Below are 21901 nucleotides of genomic sequence, written 5' to 3'. Positions count from 1 at the left end.
GGGACCAACTCCTGTAAACATGTTTTGCCTAATGATGTGCGAGTGGAGAAGGACCGTCTCATTTCAAGCAAGCGGATTTCCATCCACGTTCACTCTCCTCGCCGACTCTCCTCAATTAGCTTTGACCTTTTTCAAAAGGAGGCGAGAGAGGATGGAGGAGAGAGAGGACGCAGGAGGTGAGCAAATCTAATTGATAAAAGGCCATAGTTTGAGGTCTAAGTCAACACCTCATTTCCTCTTCCTGGTGACCTCTGGTGACCTTTGAGGGCGTGGTCAACCCTTGTTTATTACCCTTCATTACACATGGAGCTCTTAGTGACTCTCCTGGGTCTCTCTCCCCCACTGAAGGCCCTCTCTATGGACTAGGAGAGGTCAAACCTCCTGGTCCACCTCTCCTAATGGATGGAGCTCCCTGGAGCTGCCAATCATAAGCTATTAAAAGACATGTCTGAGCCAATAGATGCTTGATCTCTGTCTGAACCACTCAATATGCTCTATTGCTCCCCTCTGGGTTTCGATTAGAATGTTTTGAGTGCTATTTGGAATGGTGGCTGGGATCCATGATGTCATAATTACATCAGGAGCCAAGAGGTTCCTACCAGAGTCATCTCTATCTATATCTTAGTCTCTGGTATATACTGAAGTCTGGGAATATGGGGGATGTGTAGTCTCTGGTATATACTGTAGTGTGGGGATATGGGGGATGTGTAGTCTCTGGTAAATTCTATAGTCTGGGGATGTGGGGATGTGTAGGTTTTGGTATATACTGTAGTCTGGGGATATGGGGATGTGTAGGTGTTGGTATATAATGTAGTCTGTTGATATGGGGATGTGTAGTCTCTGGTATATACTGTAGTCTGGGGATATGGGGGATGTGTAGTCTCTGGTATATACTGTAGTCTGGGGATATGGGGATGTGTAGTGTCTGGTAAATACTGTAGTCTGGGGATATGGGGATGTGTAGTGTCTGGTAAATACTGTAGTCTGGGGATATGGGGATGTGTAGTGTCTGGTAAATACTGTAGTCTGGGGATATGGGGATGTGTAGGTGTTGGTATATAATGTAGTCTGTTGATATGGGGATGTGTAGTCTCTGGTATATACTGTAGTCTGGGGATATGGGGATGTGTAGTGTCTGGTAAATACTGTAGTCTGGGGATATGGGGATGTGTAGTGTCTGGTATATACTGCAGTCTGGTGATATGGGGATGTGTAGTGTCTGGTATATACTGTAGTCTGGTGATATGGGGATGTGTAGGTGTTGGTATATAATGTAGTCTGTTGATATGGGGATGTGTAGTCTCTGGTATATACTGTAGTCTGGGGATATGGGGATGTGTAGTGTCTGGTATATACTGTAGTCTGGGGATATGGGGATGTGTAGTGTCTGGTATATACTGTAGTCTGGTGATATGGGGATGTGTAGTGTCTGGTAAATACTGTAGTCTGGAGATATGGGGATGTGTAGTGTCTGGTATATACTGCAGTCTGGTGATATGGGGATGTGTAGTGTCTGGTATATACTGCAGTCTGGGGATATGGGGATGTGTAGTGTCTGGTATATACTGCAGTCTGGAGATATGGGGATGTGTAGTGTCTGGTATATACTGTAGTCTGGTGATATGGGGATGTGTAGTGTCTGGTATATACTGCAGTCTGGTGATATGGGGATGTGTAGTGTCTGGTATATACTGCAGTCTGGCGATATGGGGATGTGTAGTGTCTGGTATATACTGTAGTCTGGTGATATGGGGATGTGTAGTGTCTGGTATATACTGTAGTCTGGGGATATGGGGATGTGTAGTGTCTGGTAAATACTGTAGTCTGGGGATATGGGGATGTGTAGTGTCTGGTAAATACTGCAGTCTGGTGATATGGGGATGTGTAGTGTCTGGTATATACTGTAGTCTGGTGATATTGGGATGTGTAGTGTCTGGTATATACTGTAGTCTGGTGATATGGGGATGTGTAGTGTCTGGTATATACTGTAGTCTGGGGATATGGGGATGTGTAGTGTCTGGTAAATACTGTAGTCTGGGGATATGGGGATGTGTAGTGTCTGGTAAATACTGCAGTCTGGTGATATGGGGATGTGTAGTGTCTGGTATATACTGTAGTCTGGTGATATGGGGATGTGTAGTGTCTGGTATATACTGTAGTCTGGTGATATGGGGATGTGTAGTGTCTGGTATATACTGCAGTCTGGAGATATGGGGATGTGTAGTGTCTGGTATATACTGCAGTCTGGCGATATTGGGATGTGTAGTGTCTGGTATATACTGTAGTCTGGTGATATTGGGATGTGTAGTGTCTGGTATATACTGTAGTCTGGGGATATGGGGATGTGTAGTGTCTGGTAAATACTGTAGTCTGGGGATATGGGGATGTGTAGTGTCTGGTAAATACTGCAGTCTGGCGATATGGGGATGTGTAGTGTCTGGTATATACTGTAGTCTGGTGATATTGGGTATGTGTTCATGAGTTATTGCTGTAATAAGTGACTGTCAGTCACATTACCTCAGATATTTGTTTATTTTATACTTGTAAAGTCCTAGAATAGAACAGAGCAGAGCAGTGAGTTTTAGGGTTGTCCTCCCCCTATAAATTACGATGACCCCTCGGAACACAGGGGCTATCTCCGTAGGCTTACGGTGACTGGGGTGACTGGGAAGGACAGGCTAACTCCATAGTGTTACATGGGTGGGTTGGCTGGGGTGACTGGGCAGGACGGAGTATATAGTGAGGTAGAGGAAGGATTTTTGTGTCCTGATTATACTCAGATTAGTCATATCTCCAAGCCTTGGAAGCCTCTGGAAATCGAGGTCGTTTTAGATCAAAGAGGATGAGATGGGAGACAGATTGGAACTAAGTAGGTAGACCAGCTCCAACGTGATAAGGATACAGAGAGAGGTCTGGACAAGGTTATAACGGGTTATTAAGGGTTTATTAAGGGGTCATTCATGGGTTATAAAGGATTTAAAAAAACACATGTCTGAGGAAATCCTCTTTTCAACTCTCTGGCTCAAAGTGAAAATAAAAATCAGTCAAGAATAAACCAATTGAAAGCGACATGCATTGTTCTTAACGTCCAGATAATTGTGTGCAATCATCTAAATACATTGACTGTTGGAGGTTATGGCTTTGTGGTGTTACAGCTGGAAACAGTCATTATCATCACTTAGTAAATGATCACTGCATCTGCTTGTGTGAGAGAGCTAAGAGAGAGCCAAGTTCTACATTAGGTAGATAGAGGAATATTCATCTGTCATTAATCAACACCATGACTGCCTCCTTACTCCTCCTAAATCAGGGTTGCTTGCATGGATGTGTCCAGCATGCCTTTGTACTGTGTGTTATCTCAGTACTACAGATGACTTTATTATTACTATATTATATCATTATTCTCTGGCCCACCAGAGACTCCACCAGTGTGTTCAGCAGCTGAGGTCTGATCATGTTACCCCCCTGCAGCCACTGAACAGGGAGACAGGGACAGAGAGAAATCACCATGGGCTGGAGTGAATGGGAAGCAGAGCACTAAGGCTTCCTGAGAATCCCAGCGTTGGATAACAGCCAGGGATCACCTCCCTTTTTCTTTCCCTCTTACACTCTCTCTTTCACTCTATGTCACTCTCTGTCTCCCTCTGTCTCCCTCTCTTTCGTTTCCTCCAAAGACCGTATCATTACTGTGTGTCTCTCTCTGGTCCAACTCTCTCTCACCTTATTCATCATCCTCCTCTCCTATTACGTTCCCTCCCTGTCCATCTCTATCTCCATCTCTATTCCTGTCTTTTTCACATCATTCTCTCTATCTCTCTCTCTCTCTCCCTCTCTCTCTACCTAATATACTGTATCTGCAGTTCTTATATCTGGAGCATACTGCAGAGGAACACAGGAGACAATCAACACACACACACTCATAACCCTCCCACGCCACACACACTCATAACCCTCCCACTCCACACACACTCATAACCCTCCCACGCCACACACACTCATAACCGTCCCACCACACACACTCATAACCCTCCCACGCCACACACACTCATAACCCTCCCACGCCACACACACTCATAACCCTCCCAGGCCACACACACTCATAACCCTCCCACGCCACACACACTCATAACCCTCCCACGCCACACACACTCATAACCCTCCCACGCCACACACACTCATAACCCTCCCACCACACACACTCATAACCCTCCCACGCCACACACACTCATAACCCTCCCACGCCACACACACTCATAACCCTCCCACACCACACACACTCATAACCCTCCCACGCCACACACACTCATAACCCTCCCACGCCACACACACTCATAACCCTCCCACGCCACACACACTCATAACCCTCCCACGCCACACACACTCATAACCCTCCCACGCCACACACACTCATAACCCTCCCACTCCACACACACTCATAACCCTCCCACGCCACACACACTCATAACCCTCCCACTCCACACACACTCATAACCCTCCCACGCCACACACACTCATAAGCCTCCCACGCCACACACACTCATAACCCTCCCACGCCACACACACTCATAACCCTCCCACTCCACACACACTCATAACCCTCCCACGCCACACACACTCATAACCCTCCCACTCTACACACACTCATAACCCTCCCACGCCACACACACTCATAACCCTCCCACTCCACACACACTAGGCTGCCCTCTGCAGTGCCCTGTATAGGGTCTCATGTGCAGTGTGTTTGAAGTGGCTGGGGGTCGTGGTCCCATTGTCCAGTTCTACAGAGAGTGACCCCTTATAGCCATGCACCTCTCTACCCTTCACTCTACTGAATGAAACAACAGATGGTGAAGGCGTCGCTTCCATAGAAACCTAAAGAAGAAAACCAACAGGGAGGAGAAGAGGAAGAAAGACTCAGCAAGATGGCCGACATAAAGGGTGTTCTAAAGAGGTTGGTCAGCTGACCCTAAAGCTGACCCCAAAGCACCCCCACCCGGACCACAGTGCTTGGCTGTATTTTAATAGGCATATTTGAAGAAAATCTAAAATGGCAGTAAATATCACAGAGGGGGCCTTTAATGGGGAAGAATAGCCTTGCTATGTGAATTATATTACCTGTGTGCATGACTTCATGAAACGCCTGGTTCATAGCCCACACAGGAGACATCTGGAGCTGGATATGGGTCAGTCTCAATCCTTCAGTGTCACATTGGGGAATTGTATTGAAGACAGCTGCCGCTGCTGCAGTAAGCCTCATTGTGAATCAGGCTCTTGCTCAACTATAGGCTGATGAAGCCCAAGCATGTGTAACCAACCCACTAACTGATTATCTACTGGTGTTATACCAATGGGCTGTGGACTCTTTTAAAGGTGAGCCAGAGTGGTATATCTAACATATCCGCTGATGTCTGTCTCGATGTATCACCACCATTCACACGTACACACACATTTACAGAACCACACACACGTACAGTATTACAGATGCACGCACACATGCACACACACACACACATTTACAGAACCACACACACATACAGTATTACAGATGCACACACACACACACACACACACACACACACACACACACACACACACACACACACACACACAATATCAATGTCCTAAACTGTTTGGCTCGAGCTGTAGTCTAATTGATTATAAAGGGTGAATGGATTGAAGTGAGGGGATTCAGAAGTTGGCAGGTAACTGAACATTCTCAGAGAACTTGGCATTGATTCTAGCTCAGAATCTTCACTTCATTGATGTCTCATCCTGAAACTTAGCAGTATAATTCCCATGCACCATCCCATCCCTGTCTCTCCACCCTACAGCTATAAACAGCCCCACAACAACAAAGTTTCCATTGAATTAAGGCTAAATTAATTTTTCTGTGAATCCCCCGAGTTTTCAGATATGCCTAGTATGATAAAGTAGCCCTGAGATGGCCCGTCCTGACCTTAGCTCTGCCTTTCAGCACTATGTTTCCATGACACCATGGTTGCTTTGGCAACCCTCACGGAACCCCATGGTTTCCCATCACAACACAGAATTGTAGAAACTGATCTAGGGTCTGTTTTGCAATTTTATTTAATTTTACCTTTATTTAACCAGGCAAGTCAGTTAAGAACAAATTCTTATTTTCAATGACGGCCTAGGCACAGTGGGTTAACTGCCTGTTCAGGGGCAGAGCGACAGATTTGTACCTTGTCAGCTCGGGGGTTTGAATTTGCAACCTTCCGGTTACTAGTCCAACGCTCTAACCACTAGGCTACGCTGCCGCCGTGCTGAAGGAGTGAGAGGAGAGAAGGACAGGGTGCTGAAGGAGTGAGAGGAGAGGAGGACAGAGTACTGGAGGAGTGGGAGGAGGACAGAGTTCTGGAGGAGTGAGAGGAGAGGAGGACAGGGCACTGGAGGAGTGAGAGGAGGACAGAGTACCCATTAATGGTTAAGGTTAGGATTACGGGAGGATACATTTACCCTAGACCTGTGTTTTTTTCAATAATGGGAGATTAAGACTTCCTGTCAATCATCAACCAGTATTGCCAACAGTGGCAATTTTGACTACCACACAGGATTCAAAATCATGTTTAAGGAGTGACAGAGTGACAGGGACATACTGGAGGAGTGAGAGGAGAGGAGGACAGAGTACTGGAGGAGTGAGAGGAGAGGAGGACAGAGTACTGGAGGAGTGAGAGGAGAGGAGGACAGAGTACTGGAGGAGTGAGAGGAGAGGAGGACAGAGTACTGGAGGAGTGAGAGGAGAGGAGGGCAGAGTACTGGAGGAGTGAGAGGAGAGGAGGGCAGAGTACTGGAGGAGTGAGAGGAGGACAGAGTACTGGAGGAGTGAGAGGAGAGGAGGACAGAGTACTGGAGGAGTGGGAGGAGGACAGAGTACTGGAGGAGTGAAAGGAGAGGAGGAAAGAGTACTGGAGGAGTGAGAGGAGGACAGGGGTACTGGAGGAGTGAGAGAAGGACAGAGACCTGGAGGAGTGAGAGGAGAGGAGGACAGGGTACTGGAGGAGTGAGAGGAGGACAGGGTACTGGAGGAGTGAGAGGAGGACAGGGTACTGGAGGAGTGAGAGGAGAGGCGACAGGGTACTGGAGGAGTGAGAGGAGAGGCGACAGGGTACTGGAGGAGTGAGAGGAGGACAGAGTACTGGAGGAGTGAGAGGAGAGGAGGACAGAGTACTGGAGGAGTGAGAGGAGGACAGAGTACTGGAGGAGTAAGAGGAGGACACAGTACTGGAGGAGTGAGAGGAGAGGAGGACAGGGGTACTGGAGGAGTGAGAGGAGGACAGAGTACTGGAGGAGTGAGAGGAGGACAGAGTACTGGAGGAGTGAGAGGAGGACAGAGTACTGGAGGAGTGAGAGGAGAGGAGGACAGAGTACTGGATGAGTGAGAGGAGAGAAGGACAAGGGTACTGGAGGAGTGAGAGGAGGACAGAGTACTGGAGGAGTGAGAGGAGAGGAGGACAGGGGTACTGGAGGAGTGAGAGGAGAAGAGGACAGGGGTACTGGAGGAGTGAGAGGAGAGGAGGACAGGGGTAGGGGAAGAATGGGAAGGGCACCTGGTTTGTTTTCCTGTCTTTGCCAGTCAACACTAGCAGTGTGGGATCAACCATCTGCTGACAGTTAAAGTCACCACTGTGGAGGCGGGGGTTACTGGGGTTAGGGTACAAGTCAGGGGGGTGTATGGGGGTGGGGGGGGGGGGGGGGGGTGATGAGCCTCCCCTTCCCCCCTCTTCCCGTCTCCTACACCGTTGGTGTCACTAAACCTGAAGGAATGTCCCAACTGAGTCACCGACAGCAGGGAGCCAGAATAAGAACGGAGAGGCGAAGGTCTCGGTCTCTAAAGGACACAACAGAGTACTCCAACATTCTACCTTCACCTGGACAGAACCACCTTATCAATCCTTTCAGATCACTTTGCCTGGAAGACTATCTGAATTGTCATAGTTATGTCATGACACAGTAGATGGTGAAGCTACCAAGCAGAACGGAGGTTTTCAGGTCAGCAGCTTCAGCCGAAGTGCAGGAGACCACTTCTGAACGGCATGAAGTAGCATTAGCCAGTAACACCTCCTGCTTCACTCAAGTCAAGAGGGGGGCTTACTGACTTCACTGACATCCAGGCAGACTGAGAAAATGAGTTTGTTTTACCACCAGAAGCAAACATCAGAATAAGAGTTGACATGCCCCAGCATCTGGTCGTCAACATGAGTTCTGCTCACTGTTGACAAGGGCACTTCTGTCCATGTGAAAATGTTCAGAATCCTCACAGGCTTAGTCAACCTATTTACTGATGGTTGAGAGAGTGAAGGGGGGGGGTGAGGTCAGTGAGAGAGAGAGAGACAGAGAGACAGAGACAGAGAGACAGAGAGAGAGAGAGACAAAGGGAGAAAGAGACAGAGAGATAAAGAGAGAAAGAGAGAGAGAGACATAGAGAGAGAGAGAGAGAGAGAGAGAGAGAGAGTGACAGAGAGAGAGAGAGAGAGAGAGAGAGAGAGATTGTTGTAAATACATTGTAAATACAACCCATATTTATGCTTATTTACTTTTCCTTGTGTACTTTAACCATTTGTACATTGTTACAACACTGTATAATGTATATATATAATATATATATAATATGACATTTGTAATGTCTTTATTGTTTTGAAACTTCTGTATATGTAATGTTTACTGTTCATTTTTATTGTTTATTTCACTTTTGTATATTATCTACCTCACTTGCTTTGGCAATGTTAACACGTTTCCCATGCCAATAAAGCCCCTTGAATTGAATTTAATTGAATTGAGAGAGAGACAGAAAGAGAGAGAGAGAGACAGAGAAACAGAGAGAGAGAGAGAAAGACAGAGAGAGAGACAGAGAGAGAGAGACAGACAGAGAGAGAGACAGAGACAGAGACAGAGACAGAGAGAGACAGAGAGAGAGAGAGAGAGAGAGAGAGAGAGACAGAGAGAGAGAGAGACAGAGAGAGCACGAGAACATGAGAACACACTAGATTGTCTGGTAGACATTATCTCTCCTCTGGTATGCCCACAGACAGGAGGCACTTAGCAGAGCAGACAATCACAGCAGGGGTCACGAGGTCAACACGTCAACCAAACAGGGCCAGACAAACTAGAGAGCGTTGGAGGTAAGACTAGGAGCCCTATAGTCACACCAAGGAGGGCACTTAGTGTGAATGGAGGAGAAAATAGTTGGGTGGATTATATGGTCCAAAGACAAGAGTGTTTGTATTGTGGGCGTCAAACTATTTCAAACTAGTTCTCTCAATTTGTTAAGTTGTTTTACTAAAGCTCTGGACTGGAGGATGTCTATTAGTGTAGCTGTCATCTTGTTGACACCTACATGGATGGATGGATGGATGGATGGATGGATGGATGGATGGATGGATGGATAGATGGATGAATTGAACAGGTCAATTATTTTCCTGGTGTGGTATGTCTATGATATTTTATCAAGCGTTTGACATACTTAAAGTAGGATCTTTGCTATATTTCAAGATTCCTAAGAGCAATATAATGAGCCATACTGTATGTCACACAGCTCAAGATCTCATGCCATTCATCAATGCAGAGTTCTCTATATGGGCACCTACACTAGGCCTAGGTATGTCTGAGTTGATGGATGAAGTACTGTACTTCAACCATAACATAATGTTAACTCTCACTGCTATGCGGATGACACACAGCTGTACATTTCAATGAAACATGGTGAAGCCCCAAAATCGCTGGTAAGTGGATGGCTGCAAACCTTCTACTTTTAAACTGGGACAAAACAGAGATGCTTGTTCTAGGTCCCAAGAAACAAAGAGATCTTCTGTTGAATCTGACAATTAATCTTAATGGTTGTACAGTCGTCTCAAATAAAACTGTGAAGGACCTCGGCGTTACTCTGGACCCTGATCTCTCTTTTGAAGAACATATCAAGACTGTTTCAAGGACAGCTTTTTTCCATCTACGTAACATTGCAAAAATCATAAACTTTCTGTCCAAAAAAGATGCAGAAAAATTAATCCATGCTTTTGTTACTTCTAGGTTAGACTACTGCAATGATCTACTTTCCGGCTACCCGGATAAAGCACTAAATAAACTTCAGTTAGTGTTAAATACGACTGCTAGAATCCTGACTAGAACCCCAAAATCATATTACTCCAGTGCTAGCCTCCCTACACTAGCTTCCTGTTAAGGCAAGGACTGATTTCAAGGTTTTACTGCTAACCTACAAAGCATTACATGGGCTTGCTCCTACCTATCTTTCCGATTTGGTCCTACCGTACATACCTATGTGTGTGTGTGTGTGTGTGTGTGTGTGTGTGTGTGTGTGTGTGTGTGTGTGTGTGTTTGTGTGTGTGTGTGTGTGTGTGTGTGTGTGTCTGCGTGTGTGTGTGGGTGTGTGTGTGTGTGTGTGCTTGAGTGTGTGCGTGTGTGTGTTTGGGTGTGTGTGTTTAGGTGTGTGTATGTGTGTGTGTGTGTGAGTGTATGTGTGCGTGGGTGTATATATGCGTGAGTGTGCGCCCATAAACACCCTCCAAGCACCCCCTGTAGAGCCCTTCACCCCTCTCCCTCTATTCTCCATAATGGCCATGTTAGGACCACATCATTTCTGAGCCATAAAGGTCATGACCCCGTCCCAACTGTGACATCTGTAAAATACATTTACCTTTAAGAAAGAAAACAACTTAAATGAACTGTTTCACGAGTTTACAATCAAACTCATTAACATCCTGTTTTCTGGGCTGGTCATGCCTAGCAGGTTAAAAAACTAAACAAGACCTGTTTTTCAGGTGGATGAGGGGAATATATCCGTCTGCGGCCAGTCAACGAGCAGACTGAAATATGGAAGGAGGGATGGAGAGAGGGAGGAAAGAGAAGGAGAGAGGGCTCAGCGCAGGGCGCCTGGTCTTACTTTCTGTTTATTTATGAATCTAGTTAACGAGCTTTGTGATTCATAAGCCTGTGCTAACGGCCTTTATGGAACAAATGTTTATGTTAGTTAGGCCATCGTCACTACTGTGTGTGTGTGTGTCTATTTTCTCTCTGTGCTCAAAAGCTATCCCTCATGTTGTACGCGTGGCCCCTAAACACCTCACTGCAGACCCCAGAGATTAGCCTCTGATTAATGGGCCAAGCCATACAATATAGATTATTTTTTTTAATCGCAGACTGTAAGATAGAGAGCCATGATGAGTGTAACAAATGTTTGGTTTGTGTTTTTGTCAATGGTAATTTCATAATGATGTTAACTTTAGAAAATAAATCCCGTTCTGTATTTCATAACCCCCTTTCAATTTGTATCAGCATTTCTCAATCTACGACTCACAAATAGAACAGCCTAGATAGACTTGTTTTAAATATTTTAAGTGATTTCTTCTTGGTTGTCAGGAAGAAAAGCCTCCTCAAAGACAATCCAAGTTTACTTAGTGCTGTATAGACTATAGACAGAAACCTGGCTTCTCACCAAGCACCAGTCAATGGATGCTTTTTATTACACACAGAAAATAAGGCACCCCTTCCTCCCCTTTAGCCCCTCACCTCCCTGACAACACATTGAGATCCTCTAGTCTACCGTGTGTTTGTCAAGAGCAGAGTTTGTGTCCAATGCCATGGTTGCCGTGGTTACTGTCAATCTACTGGACGGGATCTGTGTTTACTGTATATATTATGGGATGTTGGGGAGGGAGAGGGTGGTCTTGAGGGGACCTATTTGGTCTGGGAACAGTGTGTGTGTGTGTGTGTGTGTGTGTGTGTGTGTGTGTGTGTGTGTGTGTGTGTGTGTGTGTGTGTCTTTGAGGCCTGGGAGTACGGCTTCCTCCCCAGAACTTCAGAGGCCAGGACCAAGACCAAGGTCAATCATCATGACTCTAATTCTAATTAGATTAGATGGATTGTGCACGCTCGATGACCGAGAACGTGCGGTCTGATCGTGCCCTCCAACCGTACCCTCCTCTCCCAGGTTAGTCAAGGGGCGAGGAGAAGGGACGGGGGACGGGGTGGACGGGGGGGACGGGGGGGACGGGGGGGACGGGGGGGACGGGGGGTGGGGACGTGTTCTGGTGTCTGCTCTCTTTTTACGAATGAAAGCAAGTAAAAATGTGATTTCTTCATTGTATCATCAGCTCTTTAAATTCTCTCTGAGAAGATGAACAAGTCATTGTTCATGTTTGTCCCTCATTGTCAAGCAGTCCCATTGCACTCACACATGCACCCCCCCCCCCCCCCCACACACACACAAAAGAACCTGTCTGAACGTAACATTTCTTCATCAGCTCTTTAAATTCTCTCTGAGAAGACGAACAAATCGCTGTTCGTGTTTCTCCCTCGTTGTCAAGCAGTCCCATGGTAACCGTCTCTTCGAGGGTTCACTTTCAAAGTGACAAGTCTGATTCCCCCGAAATTTGCTTAAGCTGGAGTTGACATGAGCCAAGAAAACACTGATAGAAAGAGAAAGGAACTGAAAACATGGACTAGAGCCTTGGTTCTGATGGCAGAATACACTACATAACAGGTGACTTATGAAAGTCATTTCAAGCCTTGCCATCTAGATGACTGTTAGCGGTTGGACTGGTATCCCTCACAATACATTAAATACATATCATCAACATATAGATTTCTGCTATTGGTTCATTTTCTGATGGAACAAAGCTGTAAGTCCTGAGTGGTATATTAGTTAACTTTGTGTTTCAGTTGTATTTTACATATGAGGCAGACTGTGTGATATTCCTGAGTGTTTTATGAGTTAACTTTGTGTTTCTCCTGTATTTTAGATATGAGGCAGACTGTGTGATGTGTGTCTGGCACATCAGGACTACTCTGTTGGTTTATAATGGGGTTGTGGAGACGTATAGAGAACACACACAGCTTCGCATGGCGGCCCTCCTGACAGGAACACACGGACGAGCACAGCGGCATTCTGGGACCAGGTGGTGCCGAGGCCAATCGTGGATGAGATGTTCCGTGTCCCAGTACCAGGCTGAGGTCGTGACCTCTACAGATGGGACGGCCAGACTCAGTGTGAGCTCTCCTCTCCTCACATTGCTCTCCTCACCACTCCCTCTCTGGTCAGACCTCACACTCTGACATGATAGAGGGATAGTCCTCAAGCTCATCTTCCTGACTTTAAACTCTCCTTTCCTTTGTATGTTCCTCCCCCTCTTTCTATCACTCTCTTCCTCCCCTTATTCATTCTAGCCTGTCTTCTCTTCCATCTCTCTCCATCCCCACTTCCTCTCCTCCATGTCCCTCTTGTGTTCTACTTTTCCTCTTTCTGTCCTCCATTTCCTCCCCCTTTCCCTATTTTCTTGTAATCTCCCCTTCCACTTCCTTCTGCCCTTCCTCTATCTCTACCGCTTTCCATTCCCCTCCTCTTTCTGCTCCCTCACCTCATCCTCCTCACCTCCTCTCCTGATTGTTCAATTCCAAGCAGGCTTAATACCACAGCATCAGACAGTTAGACAGACACACACGTTGGAAGCAGGCAGCGTCCATTTATCAGAGAAGCGAAGCTCTCCGTGAAGATTCTATACTTTAGTCTCTATTCTCAGCAGAGGACATCGTCAGATAAATCAACAGAGAAGATGGTGATCTCACTCTGCACTTTCCTCTCAGAGGCAGTGATAAGTCTTTTAATGTAACGGGCCGTACACTCATTTGTTAGAGCTGGTGATTACAATTGTTTGAGGTTTTCTAGCCCATGATAGGGATAGCGTGGTTGTATTGAAATAATTGTTGACCTCTCTCTGAATGAAAGACAAGGAGATGAAGAGATTCATGTTTTAAAGTCGTGCTCTTGGCCGTGAAGCAGATTGGGGCTCTGCTCAAGGTATTATTGGCGTTACAAATATTGCGAATGTTTATGTAATTCTCAAATGACTCATGACCCAGTACGACTAGTAGGTGACGCAGGATTTCTGTTTACCCTTGTGTTTTTATCAGGTTAATGGACTGTTATAGACTCACAGTTTTTAAGGTCATGTTGGGAATTTGAAGAATATTTTTCCATTGTTGGAAAACATGACAAAATGTTCCTTTCTTGGAAGTAAACAAAGTTACTGGTCTGAAACGTTGCTCAATCTGAGTCTCGGGAACATTGTAGATGTTGTAGATGCACGTAACCTGGCAACCGTCCTCACGGGCTATGGTCTGTGGTCCCCATGGAGACGTCAGTGATGTCGACAGACACTCTTTGTCAAGTAGCCTACAGGAACAGGTGGATTTTTTAGACATTGTTTTTCGTTTTCAGAGATGATATATAATCCTTGATTTGAAGCCAGTTACAGTACCATATACAGGAAATAAAAAGTTACAGTACCATATACAGGAAATAAAAAGTTACAGTACCATATACTGTCAATAAAAAGTTACAGTACCATATACAGGAAATAAAAAGTTACAGTACCATATACAGGAAATAAAAAGTTACAGTACCATATACAGGAAATAAAAAGTTACAGTACCATATACTGGAAATAAAAAGTTACAGTACCATATACTGGAAATAAAAAGTTACAGTACCATATACTGGAAATAAAAAGTTACAGTACCATATACTGGAAATAAAAAGTTACAGTACCATATACTGGAAATAAAAAGTTACAGTACCATATACTGGAAATAAAAAGTTGGCCAAACTTCTAACAATGTCGCAACGAACTCAAATAACTTATTTGATGATAATTCTCTCCCCTTCTCCCCTCTCTGTCCTGTGTGCCTCAGTTAGTAGAGCATGGCACGTGCAATGCCAGGAGTGTGAGTTTGAAAAAGTACAAAAATGTATGCATTCACTACTGTAAATCGTCCTGGATAAGAGCTTCTGCTAAGTGACTCAAATGTTAAATTGAGAGTAAGCGTTCATACCACAATATTTACAAAGTTTTCATAAACAAGAGCCAACCTGGATGGCAGTTTTTTGTGTGAATCCGGCCGCTTCTCACTATTGGCCACTCAGGATCCTAACGAGGAGGCATTAGTTGCGTTTAAGTGTCTTCTCAACACCAAAAATGTATTATCCAGCTCTTAAAACATGACAGCCCGGGCTCTTCACTCTGTGTGTGTGTGTGTGTGTGTGTGTGTTGTGTGTGTTCTCCATACGATGGATGGGATAACAAGAGGAAAGCTTATCCCGACCACCCCTGACCAAGTCCTTCAAAAATGGTTTCCATATGGTTCAGGCTAATAAATCCTTACTAGATGCAATACGACACATCAAAGTCCTTCATAAAACTGAGCCCAAAAGTGTCATGGACTTTGAATTTCTTCTGTTTTCAGCTGAATCATCATGCACGCACACACACACACACCTCCATCCTGCCCCCCCCCCCCCCCCCCCAGCCATGGGGGTGAGGGTAGGGGTGTAGGGGGTGTCTGTGGGGCACCAGAGGGTCTCTCTGGCTGCACGGGGGGGGTTAACTGATAACAACAGACCCCAAAAAACACACCACCACCCATCCCCCTGTCTAACCCACCTACCTTAACCCCCCTTACCTTAACCATCCACCCATCTAACCCCCTTAGGAGTCCTGTCCCCCTAGCCATAAACACAAACACACACATAATGCTCTCATTCAGCTCTCGTTCAAGTGTTCAACATCTCTAAAGGTTTCTTATACAAATCACTTCAAAAGTTGAGACTAGCAGTATTGACAGACTATACTGTAGACTTAACAGTATTAACAGACTATACTGTAGACTTAACAGTATTAACAGACTATACTGTAGACAGTATTAACAGACTATACTGTAGACTAACCAGTATTAACAGACTATACTGTAGACCTAACAGTATTAACAGACTATACTGTAGACAGTATTAACAGACTATACTGTAGACAGTATTAACAGACTATACTGTAGACTTAACAGTATTAACAGACTATACTGTAGACGTAACAGTATTAACAGACTATACTGTAGACAGTATTAACAGACTATACTGTAGACTAACCAGTATTAACAGACTATACTGTAGACCTAACAGTATTAACAGACTATACTGTAGACAGTATTAACAGACTATACTGTAGACAGTATTAACAGACTATACTGTAGACTTAACAGTATTAACATACTATACTGTAGACTTAACAGTATTAACAGACTATACTGTAGACTTAACAGTATTAACAGACTATACTGTAGACTTAACAGTATTAACAGACTATACTGTAGACTTAACAGTATTAACAGACTATACTGTAGACTTAACAGTATTAACAGACAATACTGTAGACTTAACAGTATTACTAGACCATACTGTAGACTTACCAGTATTAACAGACTATACTGTAGACTTAACAGTATTACTAGACTATACTGTAGACTTAACAGTATTACTAGACTATACTGTAGACGTACCAGTATTAACAGACTATACTGTAGACAGTATTAACATACTATACTGTAGACAGTATTAACAGACTATACTGTAGACGTAACAGTATTAACAGACTATACTGTAGACTAACCAGTATTGACAGACTATACTGTAGACAGTATTAACAGACTATACTGTAGAAAGTATTAACAGACTATACTGTAGACAGTATTAACAGACTATACTGTAGACAGTATTAACAGACTATACTGTAGACTTAACAGTATTAACAGACTATACTGTAGACGTAACAGTATTACTAAACTATACTGTAGACTAACCAGTATTGACAGACTATACTGTAGACAGTATTAACAGACTATACTGTAGACTTACCAGTATTAACAGACTATACTGTAGACTAAACAGTATTAACAGACTATACTGTAGACTTAACAGTATTAACAGACTATACTGTAGACAGTATTAACAGACTATACTGTAGACTTAACAGTATTAACAGACTATACTGTAGACGTAACAGTATTACTAAACTATACTCTAGACTAACCAGTATTGACAGACTATACTGTAGACAGTATTAACAGACTATACTGTAGACTTACCAGTATTAACAGACTATACTGTAGACTAAACAGTATTAACAGACTATACTGTAGACTTAACAGTATTAACAGACTATACTGTAGACAGTATTAACAGACTATACTGTAGACTTAACAGTATTAACAGACTATACTGTAGACAGTATTAACAGACTATACTGTAGACTAAACAGTATTAACAGACTATACTGTAGAATTAACAGTATTAACAGACAATACTGTAGACAGTATTAACAGACTATACTGTAGACGTAACAGTATTAATTAACAGACTATACTGTAGACAGTATTAACAGACTATACTGTAGACTTAACAGTATTAACAGACTATACTGTAGACAGTATTAACAGACTATACTGTAGACTTAACAGTATTAACAGACTATACTGTAGACTAAACAGTATTAACAGACTATACTGTAGACTTAACAGTATTAACAGACTATACTGTAGACTTAACAGTATTAACATACTATACTGTAGACAGTATTAACAGACTATACTGTAGACTTAACAGTATTAACATACTATACTGTAGACAGTATTAACAGACTATACTGTAGACGTAACAGTATTAACAGACTATACTGTAGACAGTATTAACAGACTATACTGTAGATGTAACAGTATTAACATACTATACTGTAGACAGTATTAACAGACTATACTGTAGACTAAACAGTATTGACAGACTATACTGTAGACTTAACAGTATTAACAGACTATACTGTAGACAGTATTAACAGACTATACTGTAGACTAAACAGTATTAACAGACTATACTGTAGGCTTAACAGTATTAACAGACTATATTGTAGACAGTATTAACAGACTATACTGTAGACTTAACAGTATTAACAGACTATACTGTAGACTAAACAGTATTAACATACTATACTGTAGACTTAACAGTATTAACAGACTATACTGTAGACAGTATTAACAGACTATACTGTAGACAGTATTAACAGACTATACTGTAGACAGTATTAACAGACTATACTGTAGACTAAACAGTATTAACAGCCTATACTGTAGACTTAACAGTATTAACAGACTATACTGTAGACTTAACAGTATTAACAGACTATACTGTAGACTTAACAGTATTAACAGACTATACTGTAGACGTAACAGTATTACTAAACTATACTCTAGACTAACCAGTATTGACAGACTATACTGTAGACAGTATTAACAGACTATACTGTAGACTTACCAGTATTAACAGACTATACTGTAGACGAAACAGTATTAACAGACTATACTGTAGACTTAACAGTATTAACAGACTATACTGTAGACAGTATTAACAGACTATACTGTAGACTTAACAGTATTAACAGACTATACTGTAGACAGTATTAACAGACTATAATGTAGACTAACAGTATTAACAGACTATAATGTAGACTAAACAGTATTAACAGACTATACTGTAGAATTAACAGTATTAACAGACAATACTGTAGACAGTATTAACAGACTATACTGTAGACGTAACAGTATTAATTAACAGACTATACTGTAGACAGTATTAACAGACTATACTGTAGACTTAACAGTATTAACAGACTATACTGTAGACAGTATTAACAGACTATACTGTAGACTTAACAGTATTAACAGACTATACTGTAGACTAAACAGTATTAACAGACTATACTGTAGACTAAACAGTATTAACAGACTATACTGTAGACTTAACAGTATTAACAGACTATACTGTAGACTTAACAGTATTAACAGACTATACTGTAGACAGTATTAACAGACTATACTGTAGACTTAACAGTATTAACAGACTATACTGTAGACAGTATTAACAGACTATACTGTAGACGTAACAGTATTAACAGACTATACTGTAGACAGTATTAACAGACTATACTGTAGATGTAACAGTATTAACATACTATACTGTAGACAGTATTAACAGACTATACTGTAGACTAAACAGTATTAACAGACTATACTGTAGACTTAACAGTATTAACAGACTATACTGTAGACAGTATTAACAGACTATACTGTAGATGTAACAGTATTAACAGATGTTGATTCATACCTGTTTATTCTGGGTTATGTTCCTGTCATGTCTGCTAGCACTGGTTGTCTCTGTCTTAAATGGCACCCTGTTCCCTTTATAGTGCACTACCTATGACCATAAACCTATGGGCCCTGGTCTAAAGTATACCCTATATAGTGCACTACCTATGACCATAAACCTATGGGCCCTGGTCTAAAGTATACCCTATATAGTGCACTACCTATGACCATAAACCTATGGGCCCTGGTCTAAAGTATACCCTATATAGTGCACTACCTATGACCATAAACCTATGGGCCCTGGTCTAAAGTATACCCTATATAGTGCACTACCTATGACCATAAACCTATGGGCCCTGGTCTAAAGTATACCCTATATAGTGCACTGCCTATGACCATACACCTACGGGGCCTGGTCTAAAGTATACCCTATATAGTGCACTACCTACGACCATAAACCTATGGGCCCTGGTCTAAAGTATTTCACAATCAAGGGAACAGGATGATTTGTCAGACCAACCATGATGTACTTCTATTTATTTAACCACAGTACAGACCAGCAGAGGGAAACCTTTCATCCTTAACTCAACATGTCCTGTCATCCTGCAATAAACCATGTTCCAGTCCTTAAAGACTTTACACACACTGCACACACACACACACATACACACACACACACACACACACACGCACACACACACACACACACACACACACACACACACACACACACACACACACACACACACACACACACACACACACACACACACGCCCCTCCCTCCTCCCCCCACACACACAATAAACTCCACTCCAGACCTTACAAACACTTAAAGCCACCAGACAAACATAATAAACGCTTAGATCCTGTTGAAATTATAATGTCTGCGTCGCTTAATTCCACCCTATTTCCTATGTAGTGCACCACTGTTGCGCTGGTCAAAAGTAGCGCACTACATAGGGAATAGAGTGCCATTTGGGACACAACCAAAGTATGGATCTAAACAGGAAAAAGGAAGCAGCCTTCCCTTTTATAAGGGATTATAAAATGGTTAAAAGATTATAAGGTCAGTTTGTTTGGGTACGTTAGGAGTGCTATGACACACCTGCTTATAAAAGATGATTATCGATATACTAGTATAATGCATACATTATTCTTTGATTACTCACGCTTCAAATAGAGCACATTGAGAATGTGTATTGTTCTAAACGGGCTCTAGGGCTTTCCAAATGTTCCTGTTTTTCAGTACCAAAGTTATTCTGCCTGTACTAATGTCGTCAGTATTATTAGTCAGACATGAAACATAGATGAGAAATAAGCATTAAAACACACCCTATCAAAATATATCTAGATTCACAATCACTGACATCCATTCACAGACCTCAAACCGAGGTCATCATGGGTTTAGTGACTCTACTCCTGTTGTTCTGCAGTAAAGCAGGACACTTCGTGTCTGACGGTTTGCCTATAATGTCGGGCAATCGCAAAGAGAGGCTGAGAATGCGTTAGCGGCACGTTAGGGCTGACCTCTGTGGCAACGCTGCCACTTGTATCACACATGGGGTCAGAGGTCAGCGTTTCATGTCCCTGTATAGAGTTACGGGGAAACAGGGCCAACGGAGCTCTCAGGCTTTGTACTGAGACGGGGACTGATTGACAGCCTACCACTAATGCCTGCCATGATGAGGGACGTCTGGGGATCAGGGAATGGATCACTCCTGGTGTTTTATATGGCACTTAGTCTGCATACAATTTTGGTAATGTCTATAACGCGTCTGAATCGTGTATTTTGTACACATATTTAGCAATTCATTCCATAAAATATTCTAGCTTTAAAACACTAAACATGCACATACATTAGGCTATGCAGAACAAAAGGAGTGGAATCTTTAGTTTTTTTATATTCTTGTCATGGTTTGATCTCCCTGCTGTTAGTGGTGGCATATAAACATACTGTATATAAACCCTCTCTGCTCCTAGAGATAAACACCATGTCTGCTTTATTCACTTTATATGGAGGCTAAAGGCCTCAGACCTGCTAGATCTACTCACACACTCACACACTCGCACACTCTCACACTCACACTCACACTCACAGCTTTATATGGCATCTAACGGCCTCAGACCAAATGAAATGTTGTTGGTCGCAGACACATATTCAGCAGATGTTATTGCGGGTGTAGCGAAATGCTTGTGTTTCTAGCTCCAACAGTGCAGTAATATCTCACAATACACAACAATACGCACAACTCTAAAAAGTAAAATAATGGAATTAAGAAATATTGAAATATTAGGACGAGCTGTGTCGGAGTCCAGAGTAGTGGCCTGGAGATGGAAGCTGTTTTTCAGTCTCTCTGTCCCCGCTTTGATGCAGCTGTACTGACCTCTCCTTCTGGATGGTAGCAGGCCCGGTGGCTGAGGTCCTTGATGATCTTCTTGGCCTTCCTGTGACACTGAGTGCTGTAGGTGTCCTGGAGGGCGGGCAGTGTGCCCCCGTTGATGCGTTGGGCAGACCGCACCACCCGCTGGAGAGCCCTGTGGTTGTGGACGGTACAGTAGCCGTAACAGGCCAACAGGATGCTCTCAATGGGGCATCTGTAAAAGTTTGTGAGGGTCTTAGGGGCTAAGTCAAGTTTATTCAGGCTCCTGAGGTTGAAGAGGCGTTGTTGTGCCTTCTTCACCACACAGTCTGTGTGGATAGACCATTTTAGATTGTCAGTGATGTGTATGTTGAGGATCTTGAAGCTTTTCACCTTCTCCACTGTGGTCCAGTCGATGTGGATGAGGGCAGGCTCCCTCTGCTGTCTCCTGAAGTTCACGATCAGCTCATTTGTGTTGTTGACATTGAGGGAGAGGTAATTGAGCCAGTGAGGGAGAGGTTTATGAGCCAGTAAACAGAAGGAATGG

Source organism: Oncorhynchus mykiss, chromosome 17, assembly GCF_057628025.1.
Source record: "Oncorhynchus mykiss isolate SJ-2025 chromosome 17, ASM5762802v1, whole genome shotgun sequence".
Taxonomy (NCBI): Eukaryota; Metazoa; Chordata; class Actinopteri; order Salmoniformes; family Salmonidae; genus Oncorhynchus; species Oncorhynchus mykiss.
The sequence above is the reverse complement of the archived record's forward strand: the minus strand, read 5'-3'. Positions refer to the sequence as shown.